General features: G+C 47.5%; 1 protein-coding gene across 5 annotated transcripts in view; it reads right to left on the bottom strand.

The window, feature by feature from the left end:
* Nucleotides 1-13272, bottom strand: part of CYP19A1 (cytochrome P450 family 19 subfamily A member 1) — a 110972-nt gene that overhangs the window by 32780 nt on the left and 64920 nt on the right. Inside the window, exon 1 of one of the 5 annotated variants that reach the window (XM_023650771.2) lies at nt 173-5646. The gene's annotated coding sequence lies outside the window, so the exon portion shown is untranslated. 5 annotated transcript variants of the gene reach the window in all.

The following is a 13272-nucleotide window of genomic DNA, read 5'->3' as shown; positions in this document are numbered from 1 at the left end:
GTTACAAGTCAAAACAAGCAAGCCCAAGAGAGATCTTTTGGCTTGAAGGGCAGCGCTTCTGACCTTGGTGGTCTCAGGTTCGTTTAGACACTTGGTCAGATAGAACCTTATCATCTTGCCCTTGAGTGGTTGGAAAGTAACTGAACTCCCAATTAAGAGCCAAATTTCTCACCAAAATACAAGAAAAGGAAGCTCTTTCCAGAGGTGGAGTCATTCCATGACTTCAGCAGCAGATTTTGTTTAGACAATCTTCTTCCCTTGAAGCCAAATCAGTTGCGGGGGGAAAAAAGCAATCCCCAACCTTCTTCCTTGCTCAAAATTACTTTCCCCAAAGAGTAAGCCTCTCCAGCAAGGAAGTGTTTCTTGGGTATTGCTGAGGTGTTTTCAGAGCCTCTCATTAGGTTTTCTGTTGAATTCAGCTTGACTTACTTAGGACAATCTTTTTCTATTGCCTTTAATGAGGCTTAAAATCTCTTGCACCATGGGCTGGATCAAGCAGTCCCATGGGGGCCAACATCAGTGGTAGTAGGAAAGAAAATGGGAGAGGAAGAAGAAAGGCAGAAGAGAAAGAGAAGGAATGAAGAAGGAGGAAGCAAAGGGGACAGAGTAGAATGCCACCAGTCACAGGCTCAGGTGCCACTCAGCAGCCTCGTTCCCCACAGCAGCCAACCTCCTGTGCAAGACAACTTTCAAGTTTGATTTGCTGGTTCTGTCATATTTTTCAACACTGTAATGTTGAGTTTGTCTTTTCAGTAAGACTTCCCAATATGTATACTCTCAGAAGAGAGTTTCAGGGATGGTGGTCTGCCGAAGAGACCAGACTGAATAGACCTGTCTAGTGAGGACAGAGCACCAGTCAATACAGTTCTGGTGCCACAGGGCTGCTCCCTGGAAACGTGCCCAAAGTTCTCAGGACTTGTGAGGGCTCTGAAACAGGTTTTGGCTGGGTTTTATCTAGTAATATCAAGTTCTAGATCCTTAGCCAAGGCTTCTAATTGCATTTCAGGGGCTCTGTGAACTCCCCAAAATGCTGCATCAGATGTTATATCTGCTCTTCTGCACTCTTTTGGGGAAAGAAGCCATAATTCTCATCAGAATTTTAAAAGAGTATATAATTATATTTCTCCTCTGATCTATATGAATTCTTAAACATCCAGGCAAACACCCATTTCTGGCAACTACAGAAATTTTACAATATAGTTGAATTCATTCAGTTGCTTGAGTCATTCTTTTACTCCACCATTTAAATAGTCATTGATGGTTAAGTGCAAGACACTGAAAATGCCTGCACATATGTTGTGCAGCTTGTTTGTTTCAAATACACATAAGATGAGATGGAAAAGTGAGCAACGTGTCTGTTATCTGGTTCTTTTGCTAATGAGTAGCTGCTGCCTTGAAAACACTGAGTTTTTAAATTTCCAGAGTGGAATTTTACATCATTCTAAGTAAGCTCTGTGTGGCTATGACAGCCAAGACCCTCAAGGTTTCTATTTATATTGATGAAACCTGAAACCGATGTTAAAAGCATAAATGAAGAAAGTGGTTGTGACAAAAAGGAGGAAGATGCCCCAGAGGAAGTGATGCTGGAAAAAAATTTCGCATTAAAGGAACTCTCAGAGATATTCCACAACACTGAAAGCACAAAGGATAAGATGTCGGAAGCTGGTGCAAATTGAAAAAGGAGTATAACAATTCACCAAGGCAGAGAGAAGATGCTCCCTTAGTATCTAAGTTACACAAAGGGAAGGAGAAGGCAGGAACTGTTCAAACACTCTTGATAAATTCTTTTTACAAAGAAAACACTTTAAGAATGGTAATGTTTCTCACGTTTTAAATTACAGGGTATTAAAATATTAATTTTACAATTTTTTTCATTTCCCTATAAATTTAAAACCTACAGTAAGAGTTTTTAACGTTTCAACAAAAATTTTAGAGGTCACTGAACTGTCGCCTTTTTTCTCTTGATTTTTTAGATTGCTCTGCACCGTTTCAGTTTGCACGCTCATTTATATGGTCCTGCACTATTGTGCAGAGCGAGGACTGCCTGTAGTTCTAAATGTTTAAAGGGGCTAAGAAGCCCTGTTTGTCACCTTCCTCAAGAGTTTGTTGTGTAGATATCCCAAAGAGCACCACTTAAAGACTCAACAGGCTGAGAACTTTTTAATGCTTACAAAGCATTTGCTATGTGTCAGACGTTGTTCCAAACACTTTACAAATATTAAGCCGTTCATCCTCGCAACAACCCCATGAACTAAGTATTATAATGCCCATTTCACAGATGAGGAAACTGAGGCCTGGGTTAGTAGCTTGCCCCAGGGCACCCAGCTTGTTTGTTGCAGAGCTGGGATTGGAGTCCACATAGTCTGTCTTCAGAGCTCATGCTCTTAATTATGCCATTTTGCTGCCTCTTATGGGATTCATGCTGTCCCTACATTTCATCATTTATGTTCATTTCTAAGCTATTCAGAATGACTCCCTTCAAAGGAGTAAGCCGTTCAGACCTCCAAAGGCCCCATTTGGAAGGTCCTTTGAGGTTCTCTCCTCCTGCACATTGGTTGTCCTGTTCAGTACAACATTCCAATGGGCCACACAGACAGGTTAAACAGAGCACTTTGAATGTGGTATAGGAATGCAAGAAGTTCCTAGAACTTCATAGAGTTCGCTTGTATGTCCCCTGTGCCAGGAATACCTCTCCTTCATCCCTAAACACACATATTCACACATGGCCCTCAAGTGCCACATGCCTTCAAAGACCATCTCAAATGACTGGATCTCCAGGCATTTATTTGCAGGATGGTCTCCTCTCTGTCCTCACTGGGGTGTCCCACACTGGGCCTGGCACCAAGCAGGGGGCTCCAGCCACCTGATGAACCAGGCCCATGCGCCTGTGCTGGGGGTAGCCGCAGGTGTCCTAACTTCTTCACTTAATGCCCCGCCAACCTCAGGGCAAGGAAATGCCAGTCCTATACCCAGAGTTCCCAGTCGGAGCCAGGGCAAAGGTCCCTAGGGACCCGGCAGAGCTTGGGGAATCCCAGTGACCTTGGGGTCAGGACACTCCCTGGGCCCCACAGGGCCAGGAGGTGTTCCTAGGTGTTCTGGTACAGCGCTGACCCTTTGCAGAATGGGGATGCAGGCCCTAGCCTTGTGTAAGTGCCCAGCAGCTTGGCTAGCCCCTACCGAATCCTACCTTTCAGCAAGGGGGCGAACTACCCAGCGGGGAGATGACCCAGCCGTCCTGGGTGTGAGGGCTGCGTGCCAAGCCTGGCCTCCCTCTCATTTTCTCCTGGTCCTTCACACCTGGTCCATCCCTCTTTCACATCCCCACTCCCAGGGAAACATCATCCAGCCACCTTGATTCTCCCTGCTGCACCTGCTGATTTGGGTCCCCACATGGGGCTGCCTCCCAGGGCTGCCGCCAGGAGCAAGACAGATGTGACCTCAGTCCCCAGGGGCTGACAGACAGGGTCTTGCAAGGGAAGGTACAGTCCCTGATTGAACGGTTCCCCAAGCAAGCGAGAACTTCCAGTCAGGGGGCAGGAAGGCTTGTGGCTACAAAGTGTCCTGTCCCAGGGAGGGGCTGCCAAGTGGGACGGGAGGGCTGGTAGTGGGGGGAGGGGGAGCCTGGTGCTAAACAGAAAGAAGCATCATCAAGCAATAGAAAGAAGGCTGGTATAGTTACCCCTCCTCCTTTCCCTTTGACAGGGGTCCTGAGACACTCTTGTTTTTATTTCCCAAGTCCCTTATAACTGACAGTCATGGAGGGTTTCATTTAACCAACATTTATTCAGGACCCTGTCTGAGCAAGGTGCTACATGCAGACATGAGAGGCACGAGAAAGTTCTGAGGAAGGTGCTGTAAGTCAGGATGTGGTGTGAGCACCACGGGTCTCTAGGGTGACAGGCAGAGCTGCCCATGAACTTCTACATCGAGGAGGCACAAGGTATCAGAGCTGAAAAGAAACGCCGAGATTTTCTAATAGTACGGTTCTCTCCCTTGAAAAACAACAATCCGCAGGAGATCCAGGGAAGTAAAGTCACTTGTCAATGGTCACTTAAAATTGGGAACAATTTACCGTGTGCGTATTCCCCAGCTCTGGGGTCACAACACTGGAGGTTCTGGTCATTCTAGAAGCTTCCAGCAAGCTTCCAAGTGAGTCCTTGGGATTTTCTTGTTCTGTAGCAGGAGCAACAATAGGAACCAACAAGGGAAACCCAGAGGGATAAACGTCCGTATAGTTGGCCTGGACTCCCCTTTAGGGCACCGCTGGGAGACCTCAGCCGCTGGCGTTGCAACCAGGTAGGGAGACCATTGACAGTGCAGAAAAGGCAGATTTCCCTCCTTGGTAAATACGCGGGCTCCCCAAATCCACATTTCACATGAGCATGCAGCCCCAAAGCTGGGGCATCAGGCAGGGCTGGGGCTTTCTTACTCGTCTTTGAGGTTCCATGACATCAATGCATGTTTGTGGAAATGCTTTCTTCACAGCAGCTTCCTGGCCAACTGTCCCCAGGCCTGGATGCCCTTTTACCTCAGCTTTCACATTTGCCCCTCTGAGGGTGCCTTCTTGTCCCTCAGATATCCAATCCATTGTCTTCCCAATGGGCTGTATCTGATATCCTCTCCCAGGAGAGTTTGTTTTAAAGTACAGTCAGCAGTGACCACCTGAAAAGCCTTCTAGATCTTGATCATTAGAGGCCTTTCAGCCCATGAGGCCAGGAGAGGGGGAATTGTGGGACTGGAGGCCCACCATGGGGCTCTCAGATCCTATTGTCCAGTGGCTGCCTGACATCCCAACCATACCTTTTCTCACTAGCAGGCTGAGCTTGTCTCATGGAGGGTCCAGAAAGGGCCAGGCTGGGTATTATTCCCACAGCAGCATTTCTCTAAGAGGTTTCCCACCCCTTCACTTTTCAACTCAATTTTATAAGAGCTATCATGTTGTCTGGCCTCAGAGGGGAAAAGGAAGCAAGATTTTTCAGTCCAATTTTGGCTTTTAACCGAGAGGCGGTAGAGGCAGACGTGACAGGATCACAGGAGCAGGATTTGGGTTCGGGGACCTGAGTTCAAGTCTCAGCTCTGTGGCTGACAGGCCCTGTGACCTCATTCACTTCCCAAGCCTCGCTGAGCCCCAGCTGAGGAAGTGAATTCTCTCTACCTCAGGACACGGAGGTGAGGATTAAAGTGAAACCTCTGGGGGGTCAGATGCCAGTGGTGTTGGCTGCCGTTCCCCAGGCTTTAAAGTCTCTGTGGCACATGGAGTTGTGTGACTCCATGACTCTGGGAGCAACAATGGAAGGTCCCCAAGTGGAGCTGCTTAGGGTAGCCTTGAAATCACCAGCCAGCAAGGCCAATGAACCTTGTTCTTATGGTAAGATCCAGAGCCATACCGAGCCTTGGTGTCTAAGATTTACCACACGGTGGTCCCAAGCGGCCTTGTGCTTTGACTCACCCATCTGGATGAGACAAGCTCCTGTAAGGGCAGTACCAAACCCACCTCCTGTACAGAGCATGCAGCTCTGCAGTGACGTGTCTTTCCTCCTGACACAGCATAAGTTCCTCCAAGGTAAAGACTCACATCTTGCTCCTCTCTGTGGCCTTCATGGAGGCCGCCATGATGCCTTGTACCTAGTAAGTGCTCAGTAAATGTTGGTGAAGTGAATGAATGAACAGTTAGCAGGTTAAGCTTTTCAGGCCTCGGGTCATCAAAGAATTATGCATTCACATATCCCCAGAGGACTGTTTTCTTTGTCCTATCTGTGATTCCGAATGCCAAGTTCCAGCAATGCAGTGGCCCATGGCCACCACCCAAACAAACTGATAACAGCAGCATTACTGGCCTTTCCTTGTGAGCTAATCTGTTGTTTAATGAACAAATTGTGAGGCCACAGAGATGGCCTAGAACAGGGCCAATCTTTGGCAAGGAGGCCACTGGCTGACCCCAAGGGCTGGGCTTACTTAACCTATCTGGCTCTCCTTTCCTTATCTATAAAACAAAGGGATTGGACTACGTGACCTCTTCTATTTCTGTGTCTGATGCCTAACGTTCTTACCCTTTCTCTTAGCTTCCTCTCCTGGCTCTTCCCAGTGCCTTTGCCCTCTTCACCTTCCTTGGTTCTTTCCTTCTGCACCATGGACTTAGGCCAGCCATTGGGGCCCGGGAGCCCAGGTGCCCAGAACTAAACTAGGATGCCAGGGAACCCGGGATGCAAATGGCCAGCTTTGGCCATCTTCTCTAGCTCGTCTCCTTCTCTTTAGAGCCCCAGACCAGTTCTGAGAATCTAATGAAAGCTGTGGAACTGTGCTCTAGAAAAACACATTCAGGAATCAACATGCAATGTTTTGAATACAATTCTGGGTTCTGGACCCACTGAGGCCCACCCACAGACTTCAGATTAACAACTCCTCGGTCCAGTTCCTTTCTCCACCTTCCACCTCAGGTTCCCAATGTCCCAGAGATTCTTTCCAGATCAAAATCACCTTCACTGACCAGTAGTAGAGTGTGAATTTCAGGTTGTAAAGAAATGAAATTTCCTCTGGGCATTTTATATTTCCCTGGACCTCAAATCTACAAGTGAAGGCTTGATGATAAGGTGGTAGACTGTATATACAATGGAATCAGTGAGAAAGATTTAAGGGGGGAGCGAGGGGCATATCCAATACCCTTAAATCCCATCTGTGGCTCACCTCACACTGACATTGTCCATGGCTACACTTTAGCCCTCAGTGGGCATCAAGGCTCGTGGGATCTCTGGGCTGCTGCCATGGATGGTCCTATTTGTGGAAAGCACAAGCATGTGCTGACTACTGTGTTCACTCCAAAAATTTAATATCTACCATGTCCTAGCCACTGTTCTAGGCTCTAGGAATATAGCAATGAACAAAATGAGGTCCTCGCCCTCAAGGAGTTAATTTGCACAAGATAGAGCCACCCATCTTACTGTTAATATAAGTCGAATTACAAGTGTTCAACCAGAGGCATAAACAACCATTGGAAGAGAGGGGAAATGATTATCTTAGGAAGGCTGGGTACGGCCTAATGAGCAGGCCTTGAAGGAGGAGCATCATTTTACAAGAAGTCAAGTTAAGGGAACAGCATTGCAGGTTGAGAGAATGAGAAAAGAATTTACAGGGGGAAACTTAAAGCTGCTCCTACATCCCTGCCCGTGCCATTTGCTTTCCTGGTTTCAGATGACCTCCTATCACTGTGTGCATTCACTGCCACAGCTCTGCCTCAGTTTCGTCATCAGAAAAATGGGAGAAATAATAGTGTTTCTGGATATGGTAACCGCGAGGAGGAAATGAGATAAAGCATGTTAGGGCCTTGTCAGAGTATCTAGCACATAGTGAGAGTGCAATAAAAGTTGTTATTGTCATTAGTCTTCAGTCTCCAACAAAAGCATAGGTAATAAGGGACAGTTGGAAGGAGCAGAGTCCTTGGGGCTGGAGTAGTGCTCTGGGGATCTCTGAAGAGTTGTGTGATTTTGGGCAGGTCACTCCACCTCTCTTGGGTACTCTGAGGGGGCCAGAGAATAGGGTAGTCTCTAAGCGACCTGGGTGGTCTGGAGGTCAGTGATTCCACAACCCTTTTGTCATGGGGTCACTGGGGGTCATGTTAGAGATACTGAATAGAATTGTGGGATAGCTGACATTTGCCTCCTATACCCCTCCTCATCCACGTTTCTTTTCTGTGTCATTTCCCCACATTTCCTATTCATCCACTTTCTTCTCCCCAGTCAGAGGAAATCATCTCACCAAAATTATTAGTCTCCAGGGGCTAATCCTTCAACTCATTCTCTCTTCTGGCAGTATTTTCATTTTAACAGGTGCCTGGAGCATTTCTCTGGAGGGCACAAAGGAAAAGTGTGCTGTTCTCTCAGCTCTACGGGAGCCTGTAGTCTAGTGGGAGAGAAAAACCAACCAGCGTGACGGGAGCCTGCAGTCTAGTGGGAGAGAAAAACTAACCAGCGTGAGACTGTGGACAAGTACAAGGAGATGTTAACATAGAGATGTGGTCAAAGACGTCTTCGTGTGAAGATGGAGCTTGTTCTGGTCTTTGAAATGTGGTTGGGATTTTGAAGGCGAGTAGACGAGGGGGCTCTGTGAACGCTTGCCGGTAGGAATGAGTTAGGGGCTAGGCAAGAGGAAGGAGGTTGGGGAGAATGAGACTGAAGCGGCTGTCTTCATGTCGGGAAGCACTACCATCTACTGGCGGAACTATAAGTGAGGGAGGGGATGTGCGGGCGTTGAGGGAGAATACAGGAGACGCATTGCTTGCTTACTTGAACCCCTGGCTTCTAGTTTGTTCATGGACTCCTATGTTAGGAAACTAGCATCCATATATGCCTATGCAAGGGAACTAGAGGAAGTTTTGTGAAAACAGAAAATTGTACTAGCTAAACTGCCTGTGTGGGTGCTAATAGTAGAGGCAGACATCTTCACAACTAATTTCTGAGTCCTGCAAAAATATTTTAAATTTACATCTCATTTGACTTACATCTCCTTGTCAACAAGAACTGAGTTCGATCATCCATCTTTTCCACCATCCTTGGCTTCACATGACCTTTTCCTGCTTTCCAAAGCAAGCTTATCTCAGGGGGTTAAAGAATTGGCCACACTGAGATCTCTACATGTGACTTTTCTATGCTACTGAGAAGTCAGGCAGTCCTCTTCAGTCCTGGGATATTCTGGGCTAACATTTCTTTGAATATTGTCTCCCTGCCATACTCACTATTTTGGCCTCCTAGGTCACCAGTTAGACAAATACTGGGTCTTACAGATCCACCCATCCCTTTTCTTCCTGCTCTTTCCTATTTCCCATCTCTTTGTGCTGCGTTCTGAGATAACTCGTTGATTGAATCTCCCAGCTCTTCAACTGTTATCTATTTGGCTTTTCAGTCCATCCGTTCAGATTTTTATTTCAAAAATCAAAGTATTAACATCCATTATCTGTTAATTTTCTTACGGATGCGGTGTCCGCTCTTGTCTCTGCGGCTACTAATTCAGCGTATTCTAGAGCCCTATTCTGATTGATCAGCAAGGGGATGTGGTAGTTACTCATCTGTCATGTGGCTCCGAGGCCAGAGCCTGTGACCATAAACAGCATCAGGGATCTCAGAGGTGCTGAGGAGGGACCCAGAGTTGGATATGGGAAACACAGGAGACAGCAGAGGATAACTCATAAAAAGTGAAGTGGGGGCCTGGCCCATGTGCAGGTGAGCCTGCCTGAATGAACTTCCACTCTTTCTCATTAAAGTCTCTCGTGATGTGGGACACAAAGAGGGATCCTAGTCTCCAGAAAAACCCAGGGAAAGTCACTCAGAAGGATGAACAGAACGTTCGAAAGTGGGTTTCATTTTTAGTTTGCTACTTGGAGACCCAGAGGAGCAAATATAGGCTAGACTTGGAGGTCAGGGACCCAGCTGGAGGGCAGAGAAATGCAAGCACATAAAAATGGCTTCTCAGGGAGTGGGTGGAATAGGGAACACAGGAGATCTGGGCCAGGCCTGAGAATTCCAATAAAATCATCCAAATTTCTACAAGGCAAGGTAAACTGGCAAAGAGGCAATAGGTGAGAGAAGTAGTTTGAAAAGGGCTCAGTGATCTGTGATCAATTGGAACTTGGAAATAAGACATAATTGACATTGTTATAGTTTTTATTACATTATTAACGTAGTTGTATCAGAGTGAGGAATAATTCACCTTACAGCTCTGCCCCATACTGTGTGACTTGGGGTAAGTTACTACACCACTCTGAGCCTTCAGTTTCCTTGCCAGTAAAATGGAGATAATAGAACCTTGCTTTGAGATAACTTAGATGAAATATCTATATAAACTGTAAGGTCATATAATACAAATGGCAGGCATGATTTTGCCTGAGGCTCCTTCTAACTCTCTTGGAGCTTAGGATCAAAGCAGAAATGAACAATCCAGTGTTCCCTGAAAGAGAGAGAAAGCATCTCTAGGCTCAGGTAAGCATTCCAGGTGTCCCCACAAGGCCCCGAACTGCCACAGCCAGTAGACGGGACACATTCTCCCAAGTATTCCACTCTTTTACTGAGGGCCTTCTGTGCCGGGAATCGTGCCAGGTAATGGGCACATGAGGAACATGGCTGACAGGCGTGTCCCTGGAGATCATGACCCAGTAGTGAAAGCAAGCCTTCAGCTAGTAAATATAAAAACCAGTCAAGGATTATCAAAGGGAGCATGTAGGATCCTATGGGAGTATGTAATGGAAAACCTCTTCCCGATCACCCAGATGAGGTCAGGTGCCCCTTTAGGTTGAATCTTAAAGAGAGTTGGTGTTTGCCAGGAGACGGAATGGCGGTCGCGGTGGGCTTATTCCAGGGAGAGAGAACAGTATACGAAGACCCTGGAGGTGAAGAGACAATGCTCTTGCCAAAAGCGAGAAAACCTCCTCTTTCCAAATTATGCAGGCGTTCTTCCAGTATCTGGGAGCAGACATTAAAGTCACTCACGATACGGGACACCAAGAGGGCTCCCAGTCTCCAGAAAAACCCAGTGAAAATCACTCAGAAGGATGAACAGAATATTTGAAAATAGATTCCATTTTCAGTTTGTTGTGCTTGCAAGGGGGTGGGTGGGGAGGAGGTTTCTGGCGTCCCCATGCCTCCGGAGCGGCATCAACACCACTGTTGAAAGTTTGCAAGCCCTGAAACCCCCTGGATGGAAACCATTCCTGACCCCCAGTTTAGTTGAGATAAAAGTTGTGACTTGCCTGCCCTCCATCCCAAATTCTACATGGAAGCTGTTATTAGTGGTCCTAAGAAATCAGCCAGGGGCTGCTATGGAAAGCTTCCACTTGCTAGGACGTGATGTAGGCAATGAGATTACTTCTGGACGGGCACCCCTGAGGTGGCAGGCTCTGCAACGACTGATGGGTAGTGGGTTTGCCAAAGAGCTCTTTCCACACTCACTTCAGCGCCACAGGAAGCAGTCATTTTCTTATGCAGTGGGAACCATCCTCCTGAAAGGTACGGCCGCGGAAAAGATAAAGTTGCCCAAATAGTTCAGCTGAATTCTGAGTCTCATTCCCCACTTTTATGGAAGGCCCAGCTCTGCTCACACGGAAACAGACGTCCAGAGCTAACGTTTTCCACTCAACAGACTGTTATTGGGTGAGGCAGTGTGTCTGTAGCACCATGGCAGGATCAGCGGCGGGCATTCCTGGAAGAAGTGTTTCTCTACAGCTTATCGACAAAGAGCTTATTGGCTTTACAGAGCCTGCCCTCCACCCTCCACCCTGGGAATATCTGAAATGGACAGAATAAGGGTAAAATCTGCCGCCAGCTTCACGACACAATCTTTAGGTCTTCTGAAAGTTATACGAGATCCCATTTACAAAGAAACCAGGAGCAGTTTTAACCACCTATATTTATAAAGCTCCCATTTCTGGGAAACCCAGAGGGTAGCCGATGCTTGTTCAACCCAGTTCTCTGACCTGAGGGTTTGGGAATTGGGGTATACATGGGAAGAAGATATACACCTTGGTACCCGCTCCTTAAGTACAGCGGGTGAGGAGTGGGAGAGAGGGCCCCACAGAAATCATTCTGGGCTCACCTCTAAACATTCTGATTCAGTAGAGGTCATAGGCTTTGGCCTACGTGGTAAATCTCCAATATACCATTTACCAGACCTATAACCTTGGTTGGGCAAGTTACTTAACCTCCCTGAGCCTCAGGTTCCCTAGTGGTGTCACTGAGGCAGCACCCATCTCCCACGACAGGAGCTTGGCCTCCATGCCGCGGTGTGAGGACCCCAAGCGGACTTTGGCTCCTTGGACACTGTGTTCCAGGGCCTGAGCCCAAGGCACTGAGTTTATTTTCAAACAGCAATGTTTTCACTGCAATATTTTCCTCTAAAGGCTATCCCAAAGTGCCAACCCATGTAAAAACAGCAGCAACATGTGAAGGCCAGATCCTCTCTCCCTGACCTTTTGTGGCGTCTTTTAGAAGATAGTAACTCTCAGTTGACGGGTCCCAATGCTGCTTGTGGACCACAACAGGCATTCTGTGTGTGCCCATGTGCACAGATCAGTAAACGGACACGGGTGCAGATAAGCATAAGCGTGTGTGATCATAATAATAGCTAACATTTATTGAGCACTTACTGTGTGCCAGGCAGTTTGTAGGTAATCTCATTTCATCTATACCAACTCTAAGCAGTAGGTACTACTGATATTGAAGTCCAGAAACTAGCAGCAGCTTGCCCAAGTTCACTCAGCTGCTGAGGAGTAGAGCAGGACTTGGCTCCGGGCAGCGTGGCTCTAAAGCACGCTCTTATCCTCTCTACTGCCTCTTGCTTTCTTCTCTCTCCTCTCCTTGGCCCTGGGCAGCTAACATTTTACATTCTACCTACTTCCAAAGGCCTGAGGCTCCTTGAGCAGACACTAGGTAAGACTCTAGGGCCCTGCCAGGGGAGTGGACTTTCATACATTCCATATCCCTGTCTCTCCTCCACACAGCTTTCCAGATCTCCCCAGCCCAGTCACCTCTCCCGCCTTTGTTTTCCTTTATGGCCCATGACCACAGTCAGCAGTTGGTGGGCATCCCTGGTGATCTTTCGAGCCTGTCTTTATTCCAGTGTAACCCAGTGCTGTGAAGCATGTGGCTTAACTCGCCTGCCTCTCTCCCCCAGCCCCTCGCAGCTGGACCCCTATTAGCCTGGGCAGCACGTTTGTGTGATTTAGAAAAAGCCGCCATCTCTGGCAGGATACACTTTGGAAAAGGCACCTCTCAGGGGAGCTTGGGCTGGACTCCAGGCCCTCCTGCCGCCCACACTCCTCCCCCCTCTCCCTCTCCCACCACCTCTGCCCAGCACCAGCCTCTCATCTAGCAAAAGGGCTAGCAAGGAGGTGCTCAGTACACAGTCATCTGTTGGCTGCCTGCCATTCTAAGGTAGGGCCTGTTGAAACTGTTACGAAGATTCACGAAAGCTAAGAGGACTATAAGAGTGGTTATCTCTTTAAAATGTAAATCTGCTTTATTCCATGAGAAGAGTTTAAATCCCCCCCCAAAAAAATAGGGGAGGCAGCTTAAGTGGATGACTAAATGTCCAGGAACCAAAGTTGGGGGGCAGCAAATGCTGCTCACAACAAATCTGACAAAAGCTCGACAAAGTCTTAGGAAGCTGTGGGTAAAGTGCCCCACCCTCCACCATCCACCACCATTTACAAGCCATGACAGTTTAGGAAAATCACAAAATCTTTCTCCCAGCCCCAGATTGTGCATCTGTAAAATGGGGCTAATCATCCCT

The sequence above is a fragment of the Equus caballus genome, chromosome 1, assembly GCF_041296265.1.
Source record: "Equus caballus isolate H_3958 breed thoroughbred chromosome 1, TB-T2T, whole genome shotgun sequence".
In the NCBI taxonomy this organism is placed as follows: domain Eukaryota; kingdom Metazoa; phylum Chordata; class Mammalia; order Perissodactyla; family Equidae; genus Equus; species Equus caballus.
This window is presented reverse-complemented; position numbering and strand designations above follow the sequence as displayed.